We start from the raw sequence: 10,646 nt of genomic DNA, 5'->3' as shown, positions 1-10,646 counted from the left end.
AGAGCACAATGTCACTGTGTTTAGTATACAATATCCTCAATATACTGTGACACATCAACCCAGGTTACACATTTTTCTTGTTGGGTTAATGAAAAGTTCATCCTGGCATTGAAAATGCTTTGGAAAGCAAGACTGGCAAAGAAAAAAAAAAGTGAAACCATTTAATTTGTTAGTTTATTGAGACAAATATATTCAAGGAAATCTTACAAGAGAGAATTATGGAGGCTGCCATGTCTGTTTTCTTCTGGAAATGTTAGTTCCCTCATTGTCATGCTGATCCTTTAGCTTCTATGGTTTCTATGTCACTGACTCAAAACAGAGTAGATAAGGAAGTATAATTAAATTCATAAACAGCCAAGTAATTATCAGAATCAGGAGGAAGTCAGCAATGGCAGCTCCAATATTTCTTCTTCCATTGTACTCAATGGGCAGTGCCTAGGGCAGAAAAGTTAAATGGGGCAGCACCAAGCCCCCAAATTCAAATTTTTTTAAACTTTGCTTCCCACTTCTGCGCACCTTTGGACAAATGTGGATAAATTCAGAAAGAGAGCTGTAAGAGGGCAGGGTTGTAAGGTGATATTAAAAGTAGTCAGAAGTTCTTCCTTCAAGACAGTAAATCTGAAACCACCTTTCTGAAACATTTCCCATTTTTGTACATGTACAATTGAAAAGTAGGGAACAAGCACAATATATTCCTCTGTATTTACCCTTCACTGTATACATACATTTATCAAGAAAATATTGTGTCACTGAGTCTAGAGTTAGAACACATAAAAGTGCCAGGTATGACAGTTTTCAGAGTTTTATGGATCCATAATCCCTATTTGAAGGAGCCTCATCAGTCTATCCCTGAGGAGACCCCCATCCAATGCCATGTATATAATATATATCACATCCCTGATATCCCTGAGGAGACCCCCATCCAATGCCATGTATATAATATATATCACATCCCTGATATCCCTGAGGAGACCCCCATCCAATGCCATGTATATAATATATATCACATCCCTGATATCCCTGAGGAGACCTCCATACACCAGTGGTGTATGGAGGTCTCCTCAGGGATATCCAGGATGTGATATATGTATGGGGGTCTCCTCAGGGATGTGATATATACCCATGGGCTGGGCATGGGCATTGGGCAGTAATCGTGATGCATCGCGGAATCGAATCGTATCGAATCGTGACCCTAATAATCGTAATCGAATTGAATCGTGAGGTAGGTGAAGATGCACAGCCCTAATAGCGGGGGTTATGGCAGCCGGTATTTCATGTCAAAGTATTGTTGTATGTACAAACATGGAACAGAGGTCATGGGAATGTAGATGAGGTGGGTCACCAACTGAAATACCCATAGATAAAGACGGAACATGGGAATTTATTGTACATTCCATGATTAATACATACAATGGCGGCAACCAGGTGAGGAGTACAAAGACAAGTGTGTCTTCCTACAGTCAGGCATGGTGGTGGGAGTGTCATGGTCTGGGGCTGCATGAGTGCTGCCGGCACTGGGGAGCTACAGATCATTGAGGGAACCATGAATGCCAACATGTACTGTGACATACTGAAGCAGAGCATGATCCCCTCCCTTCAGAGACTGGGGGGCAGGGCAGTATTCCAACATGACAACGACCCCAAACACCTCCAAGATGACCACTGGCTTGCTAGAGAAGCTGAGGGTAAAGGTGATGGACTGGCCAAGCATGTCTCCAGACCTAAACCCTATTGGGCATCTGTGGGGATCCTCAAATCAGGGCCTTCTGATTCCTCCTGTATTGAATTGTATAACTGCACTGTCTGTTCTCATGTTACAAAGTGCTGTGCAAACTGATGGCGCCATATAAATCCTGTATTATCATAATAATATATGTGAAGATGATATACAATAAGACTCTGGCAGGAGAAGACTTGGACATTGTCATCTCAGGCTCCTGAGAACACCTAAAATCTGCCACAGTTGGGAATTTGCAGGACTTGTGAATTTATAGTCTTATGTAACTTCTTGTAAAACCAAAATAAAGGTTTGAGAAGTTATTTAAATCTAAAATTCCCTCTGTGGAGGTTCGGCTGAGATCATTCGATAAGAGATGGTAAGCAGCAATGATTTTATGAAAAGTTCAATAACAAAGATCAACCAATCAGGACTAGGGATGATCGAACTTTTGAAAAGTTTGGTTCGGCCAGAACACCCGAACTTCCCGAAAGTTCGGGTCCGGATTCCAGAACCCCATTGAAATCAATGGGACCCGAACTTCGGTAATCAAAAAACACCATTTTGAAGCCCTAAAACCCAATAAATGCCCCTAAAAAGTGCCTAGGGTTCTGGGTCATACCCCAGGGACTATTAATCACACCAAAAAAAGTTCTTAAAAATTTTCGTTTTTGATAGAGAGCCAATTATTGAAAAGATTATTGAAAAAAAAAAAGATTTCTTTGGATTTCGTGTCTGGGGGGTCTAAAAAGTGTCCCAGTGAAGTTTCAGCTCTGTAGCATGTCCAGAACCAGAAAAAAAGATCATTTTTCTTAGAATTTTTAGTAGCACAGGGATGTGGCTCCGCTACTTTCACACCTGGGTGTTTTTGTTTCAGGCGTTTATTGGGCATTTTTTGGGCGTCTTTGGAGGCAGGCATGACATCTGCACTTCTGTATAGGGGTATATATACACACACACATACAGGTGTGAAAGGAGCGGAACCCCATCCCTGCTCTACTAAAAATTCTAAGAAAAATTATAATTTTTCTATGGCGGTCACCCTGACATGGAAGAGTTTGGTCACCCTGCCATAGCAGTCAGTCAGTTCACCCTACACTACATTACGGTCCCCTTACACTTAAAACGTTCCCTACAGAAACTAGATTATTGAATCTAACTATAGTGGTATATAGTACCCTAACTACACTAGATATCCCTTTCCTCACACTAATAATTGCTAAATGACACTTTTGCAGCAGGAGTAACAGAACTACTTCCACTCTCTTCCATGTCCCTGTATTACAATGCTAGGAATATGGCGGGGGCTATCTTATATACTGGGGGGCGTATTCACTAATTATTGGCCTCTGGACCCCCTAGTCACTCCAATCACATTCCTAGCATTCTTCTGCCCCCTCAATTGGCTTTTACTCATGTTTCTGGGCCAATCACGGGCTTTTAAAGCCCATTTCCTGTCCCATTGCATTTTGGTTGGTTCTGGTGCCGAATTCCGAACTTTTACCGCAAAAAGTTTGGAATTCGGCCGAATTTCGAACAGTCAATGTTCGGGTCAAACCGATGGTCGACCCGAACCGTTCGATCATCCCTAATCAGGACTCCAGAGCTCGCTGTTTAATTCTGTTTGTCAGATTGTCACTTCATAGTGAAAACTTCTCGGAGGTGATTTACCAACGTCCATAAAGCCGATTCGCAGGATTTGGACCCGGACTCCCTATGTTTGTCCATTCCAACAATTTTATGGCGTCAAAATAAAAATGGTCCTAATATGAGAAGATGAATGTTTCAAGGATATTCCTTGTAGATAAGCTTCAATCATTACAGCTTAGAATCACAGGAAGCTGAATTTACTAAAAAAAATATACATATCAGCTATAGATGGACCTCGAACGAATCTTTCATAAAATTGGCTACCGATTTCGCTTTCTGGTCAAAGTTCTGTTACAATTCTCCCATCCCCCCATGCAATGTGTCTCTACAGATCCATGAAGCACGTGTTGAATGATGGGCTTTGGAGGACCAGACATAAGCAATAAGCCACATTTGACATTTGCAGTAAAGTGTGTCTAGATTTGGGGTCCCTGGAGGGGAAAAGATCATACCCTCCTCCAAACCATTTGGTGGAGGGGGGATTATGGTGTGGGGGAGGGGGATTATGGTGTGGGGCTGTTTTTCAGGGGTTGGGTTTGGCCCCTTAGTTCCAGTGAAGAGAACTCTTAAGGCGTCAGCATACCAAGACATTTTGGACAATTTCATGCTCCCAACTTTGTGGGAGGAGTTTGGGGATGGCCCCTTCCTGTTCCAACATGACTGCACAACAGTGCACAAAGCAAGGTCCATAATGACATGAATGAGAGAGTTTGGGGTGGAGAAACTTGACTGGCCTGCACAGAGTCCTGACCTCAACCCGATAGAACACCTTTGGGATGAATTAGAGTGCAGACTGCGAGCCAGGCCTTCTCATCCAACATCAGTCCCTGACCTCACAAATGCGCTTCCGAAAGAATGGTCAAACATTCCCATAGACACTCCTAAACCTTGTGGACAATATTCATTCCAAAAGGTGTTCTATCGGGATGAGCTCAGGACTCTGTGCAGGTCCTCCTCCTGATTCTCCTCTTCCCGGGTCCCTCACCGGCACTCTAGGCCCCTCCCTCCTCCTTAGTGCCCCTATAACAGTGATGGCGAACCTTGGCGTCCCCCATGTTTCAGAACTATCTTTCCCATGATGCTCATGCACTCTGCAGTGTGGTTGAGCATCATGGGAAATGTAGTTCCAAAACATCTGCTGCACACAGAAGGTTTTTCTTTTATCTTCATGCATAGAATGGGCATTACAACCACTTTCATTTTGTGTAATAGAAGTGGGCTGAGAAGTTCTGACTGGCATGGACTCACTGAGGACACGGAGTTCATTTCCCCAACTTATCACACAGCCTTAAAGGATGAAAGTGAAAACAGCCTGCGCTCACAAAGTGAAAAAGTTTTGGAAATCTGTTTAGAAGAGAAAGTTACAAAGTAAAAGTCAAAAGGGCGAGAAATGAAAGTGCGAGACGCAGAAACGTCGAGTGATGAGCCAGGATCTGACGTCTTCATCAGCGGGGGCTCTTTCAAAACCTTGGACATTTGCCACGTTGGATCTCCTAAAACACAAGTTTTTATTGAGAAAGATGTGGCACTCTGACAGTAATAAAAACAATTACATGGCTAGATTATAACCACCAACAATATACAGTGTCTGACAAAAGTAAGTACACCCCTCACATTTCTGTAAATATTTTGAAAACACTGAAGAAATGAGACTTTGCTACAATGTAAAGTAGTGAGTGTACAGCTTGTATAACAGTGTAAATTTACTGTCCCCTCATAATAACTCAACACACAGCCATTAATGTCTAAACCGCTGGCAACAAAAGTGAGTACACCCCTAAGTGACAATCTCCAAATTGGGCCCAATTAGCCATTTTCCCTCCCCGGTGTCATGTGACTCGTTAGTGTTACAAGGTCTCAGGTGTGAATTGGGGGCAGGTGTGTTACATTTGGTGTTATCGCTCTCACTCTCTCATACTGGTCACTGGAAGTTCAACATGGCACCTCATGGCAAAGAACTCTCTGAGGATATGGAAAAAAGAATTGTTGCTCTACATAAAGATGGCCTAGGCTATAAGAAGATTGTCAAGACCCTGAAACTGAGCTGCAGCATGGTGACCAAGACCATACACTTTGCTACAATGTAAAGTAGTGAGTGTACAGCTTGTATAACAGTGTAAATTTGCTGTCCCCTCAAAATAACTCAACACACAGCCATTAGTGTCTAAACCGCTGGCAACAAAAGTCAGTACACCCCTAAGTGACAATGTCCAAATTGGGCCCAATTAGCCATTTTCCCTCCCCGGTGTCATGTGACTCGTTAGTGTTACAAGGTCTCAGGTGTGAATGGGGAGCGGGTGTGTTACATTTGGTGTTATCGCTCTCACTCTCTCATATTAGTCACTGGAAGTTCAACATGGCACCTCAATTACATTGTTATACAAGCTGTACACTCACTACTTTACATTGTAGCAAAGTTTCATTTCTTCAGTGTTGTCACATGAAAAGATAGAATAAAATATTTACAAAAATGTGAGGGGTGTACTTACTTTTGTGAGATATTGTAAGTCCTCTTATCTTTCAACTATTGCATAACATAAAATTAAACAACTGTATTGTGATGAAATGTTTACTATCAGCGCCGGTTCACACTGGCGCGACGCTACTTTCAGGGGTGACCTCTGAGATCGTGGTGCGAGCAGCGCGCCGCGACCTCGGAGCGGCCGCCACAGACTTCATAACATTGAAGTCTATGGCGGTTGCCTCCTGGTCGCCCCAAAGAAGCTCTGGACCCTTTTTCTAGGTCGGAGCAACTTGTGTCGCTCCTATTAGAACGGGTCCGCAGCTTCCCTATGGGAGGCGACCTGCGGCGACCTGTGAGGCGACCAGGTCGTCTCACAGGTCGCCCTAGTGTGAACCGGGGCTAAATGCTATATTTTCCAAACGTTAAGGGGAAATCAAAATAATAATAAAAAAAAAAAACACGGGGAGAGGAAAAAACAAACCAAAAAAAAATGACTTCCCAGAGAACGTTCTGAATCGATATCTATTGTCCCATGGGGGGTTATTTACTAAAACTGGAGTGCAAAATCTGGTGCAACTCTTCATAGAAACCAATCAGCTTCCAGGTTTTATAGCCAAAGCCTTATTTGCAGACATGGGAGTAAGTCACACATGTGCAAGTCCCAAGCTACTGTGGCGAAATGCAAGCAAGTCAAGTCGAGTCCCTGCTAGAAGTCAAGTCATTTATTTTGGCCAAGTCACAAATCAAGTCAGAATTCTGATCAACCCCAATATTCACCTTTAAATCAGATAAAAGTCAGTGGTCAGAAAAGGTTTTGTTTTATTTTCAACATTAACAGCTTGCCGAACGCCGCAAGTACATATACTGCGGCGGTCAGCGCCGTGCAGGCAAAGTGATGTATGGGTATGTCACTAGCCTGTGAGGCAATAGGGGGCGAGCGCGCACCGCCGGAGGCGAGCGTGCCCCGCTCCTTCACGGACACCTCCGAGCGAGTGACCGGTCACTCGCGATCGTCGGTTACACCGGGAGAAAGGCAGGCGGCTAATGTAAACAAAGCCGCCTGTCATTCTCCCCTGTGCAACAGCAGAGATCATACGATCCTGCTATGTAGGACCGTAGATCTCTGCTGTTACATGAAAAGCCACAGCCAATCACAGTTAGAATCACGCCCCTAGGGACACACTTAACCCCTCCTTCTCCAATAAAATTAACCCCTTCCCTGCCAGTGTCATTTTTACAGTAACAGTGCATATTTATAGCACTGATTACTGTAGTGATGTCACTGGTACCCCCAAAAGTGTCAAAAATGTCAGTCAAGGGTCCGATCTGTCCGCCGCAATGTCGCAGTCCCGCAAAAAAAATCGCAGATCGCCGCCATTACTCGTTTAAAACAAAGCCAATAAAAATGACAGAAATCTTTCCCTTAGTTAGTAAACGCAATAACTTTTGCGCAAACCAATCAAAATACGCTTATTGTGATTTTTTTTTACCAAACATAGGTAGCAGAAAACAAATTGGCCTAAAATGTTAAAAAAATTTGATTTTTACATTTTTTTGGGGAATTTCATATAAAAAAATGTGAAAAATATTGTTATTTTTGCAAAATTGACGCTCTTTTTTTGTTTATAGCGCATGATCAAAAAATCGCACAGGTGATCAAATACCACCAAAACAAATCTCTGTTTGTGGGGAAAAAAGGACGTCAAATCCGTTTAGGTACAGCGTCGCACGACCGCGCAATTGTCCGTTAAAGTCACGCAGTGCCGAATCGCAAAATAGGGCCTGGTCAGGAAGGGGGTAAAATCTTCCGGGGCTTAAGTGGTTAAAGAAACACTATGAATGCCCAAACAGCTCAAAAAGCCTTCGTCTGGTCATCAACACCACAGTCACTAAAAACATGTTAAAGCGGAATTCCACTCATTTTAATAAGTTTAGATGTATGTAATCCCCTTTAATCCCCTTTAAAAATACTTTTACCAAATTTTTTTTTTTTATTGCAAGGAAATGCCTTTTTTTCTTCTTTATTCATCTGCACTTCCGGGTCCGGCTGCCTATAGGCGATTACGTCATTAGGTGATTCGCAAGGGCTGCTGGGATGTAATTGCCTAGTGATGAAATCTCACATTATTACACCGGCACCAGCTGTACTCGGATGTATTGCTTTCAGTCCGCGCTCTGCCCCGCCTCCTCTCAGTGAGCTCTATGGGATGTATTGCTTGGAGTCCACGCTCCGCCCCACCTCCTCTCAGTGAGCTCTACAGAATGTAATGCTTTCAGTCCGCGCTCCGCCCCACCTCCTCTCAGTGAGCTCTATGGGATGGATTGCTTTGAGCCTCCTCTCAGTGAGCGCAGACTGAAAGCAATACATTCTGTAGAGCCCACTGAGAGGAGGCGGGGCGGAGCGCGGACTCCAAGCAATACATCCCATAGAGCTCACTGAGAGGAGGCAGGGCGGAGCGCGGACTGAAAGCATTACATTCTGTAGAGCCAACTGAGAGGAGGCGGGGCGGAGCGCGGACTCCAAGCAATACATCCCATAGAGCTCACTGAAAGGAGGCGGGGCGGAGCGCGGACTGAAAGCATTACATTCTGTAGAGCCCACTGAGAGGAGGCGGGGCGGAGCGCGGACTCCAAGCAATACATCCCATAGAACTCACTGAGAGGAGGCGGGGCGGAGCGCGGACTGAAAGCATTACATTCTGTAGAGCCCACTGAGAGGAGGCGGGGCGGAGCGCGGACTCCAAGAAATACATCCCATAGAACTCACTGAGAGGAGGCGGGGCGGAGCGCGGACTGAAAGCATTACATTCTGTAGAGCCCACTGAGAGGAGGCGGGGCGGAGCGCGGACTCCAAGCAATACATCCCATAGAACTCACTGAGAGGAGGCGGGGCGGAGCGCGGACTGAAAGCATTACATTCTGTAGAGCCCACTGAGAGGAGGCGGGGCGGAGCGCGGACTCCAAGCAATACATCCCATAGAGCTCACTGAGAGGAGGCGGGGCGGAGCGCGGACTGAAAGCATTACATTCTGTAGAGCTCACTGAGAGGAGGCGGGGCGGAGCGCGGACTCCAAGCAATACATCCCATAGAACTCACTGAGAGGAGGCGGGGCGGAGCGCGGACTGAAAGCATTACATTCTGTAGAGCCCACTGAGAGGAGGCGGGGCGGAGCGCGGACTCCAAGCAATACATCCCATAGAGCTCACTGAGAGGAGACGGGGCGGAGCGCGGACTGAAAGCATTACATTCTGTAGAGCTCACTGAGAGGAGGCGGGGCGGAGCGCGGACTCCAAGCAATACATCTCTGAGTACAGCTGGTGCCGGTGTAATAATGCGAGATTTCGTCACTAGGCGATTACATCCCAGCAGCCCTTGCGAATTGCCTAGTGACGTAATCGCCTATAGGCAGCCGGACCCAGAAATGCGGATGAAAAAAAAAAGGCATTTCCTTGCAAAAAAAAAATAGTTTACATTGGTAAAAGCATTTTTAAAGGGGATTACGTACATCTAAACTTATTAAAATGGGTGGAACTCCACTTTAAGTATTTCCATTGTTAAGCAGCCAGTGTCCTAAAAATCAGAACTCACTGAGGTGTTTTAAGTGACTGAGGTGTCAGAAACATAACCGGCATTCATTTTGCTTTAACACATCTTGAGAAAATGCAAATATTTAATAACTTTAAAAAAGTAAAGTAATTTCGAGTCATATGTCTCAAGTCAAAGTCAAGTCTAGTCTTTTATTAATTTAAGTCAAGCAAGTCTCAATTCCTCAAACTGGTGACTTAAGTCTGACTTAAGTCAAGTCATGTGACTCGAGTCCCCCACCTCTGCTAATTGAAGAAGCTGAAGTTAGAAGCTGATTGGTTACCAGTCACAGCTGCACCAGATTCTGCACTCTCCAGTTTTAGTAATTCCCCCCAATAGTGTCTAACTAGTTGTGACTTTTGAGGAGGGGGTGCCAGTATCTATTTTTCTCATAAACTACAGTAGCCAGGAGGATTCAAGAAACTCCACCCACGGGGTCCAGACTTACTTGAATGTAAAGTAATTTTCGTTCTCCATAGCTACCATCTCTTCCATACGCAGAGTATATATTATTTCCACCACCCATTCCTGTATAGTTGGTATTGCTGGGAATTTCCAGTGACTGAGGATCAGAGCTCCTCCTACCTTTAGCAAGAATCAAAATATTTCCTTTTTGATAGATTTGATTGATCCCGGAATCATGGAAAAGAGAGCGACCTCAGGGGTCTCCTCCGGCCATATCTTCCCCCTAATCAGCGACCTGAAATATAGGCGACCAGAATGGTTTCATTGTAGAGCAGGGCCACCACATGTGTAGATGTATACCTCCTGAATTCCTAAAACATCGTACATATCCACTCACTAAGAATTCGTACAATCCACATATCAACCATCGCAGGAGACATTAATTTCTGTTATTATGGAACCCCTGATCAGCTTCATCGTCATTCACAGCCTGAGATTCTCCACTGAGCTGAATAACCAGGAGACCAATGATCTGTCCATGACTGTACAACCAAACCTTCCAAGGAGAACCTCCTTACTCCTGCTGGTGACCTCTCTAGTGATATAAAGTTCTATATAGAGGAATCAGGACCTTCCATCCTCCTGCTGGGGACCCCTCTAGTGATATAAAGATCTATATAGAGGAATCAGGACCCCCTTCCTCCTGCTGGGGACCCCTCTAGTGATATAAAGATCTATATAGAGGAATCAGGACCTCCTTCCTCTGCTGGGGACCCCTCTAGTGAGTGATATAAAGATCTATATAGAGGAATCAGGACCTCCTT

Source organism: Pelophylax lessonae (genome assembly GCF_965119305.1).
Source record: "Pelophylax lessonae genome assembly, chromosome: 4".
Lineage (NCBI taxonomy): Eukaryota > Metazoa > Chordata > Amphibia > Anura > Ranidae > Pelophylax > Pelophylax lessonae.
The sequence above is the reverse complement of the archived record's forward strand: the minus strand, read 5'-3'. Positions refer to the sequence as shown.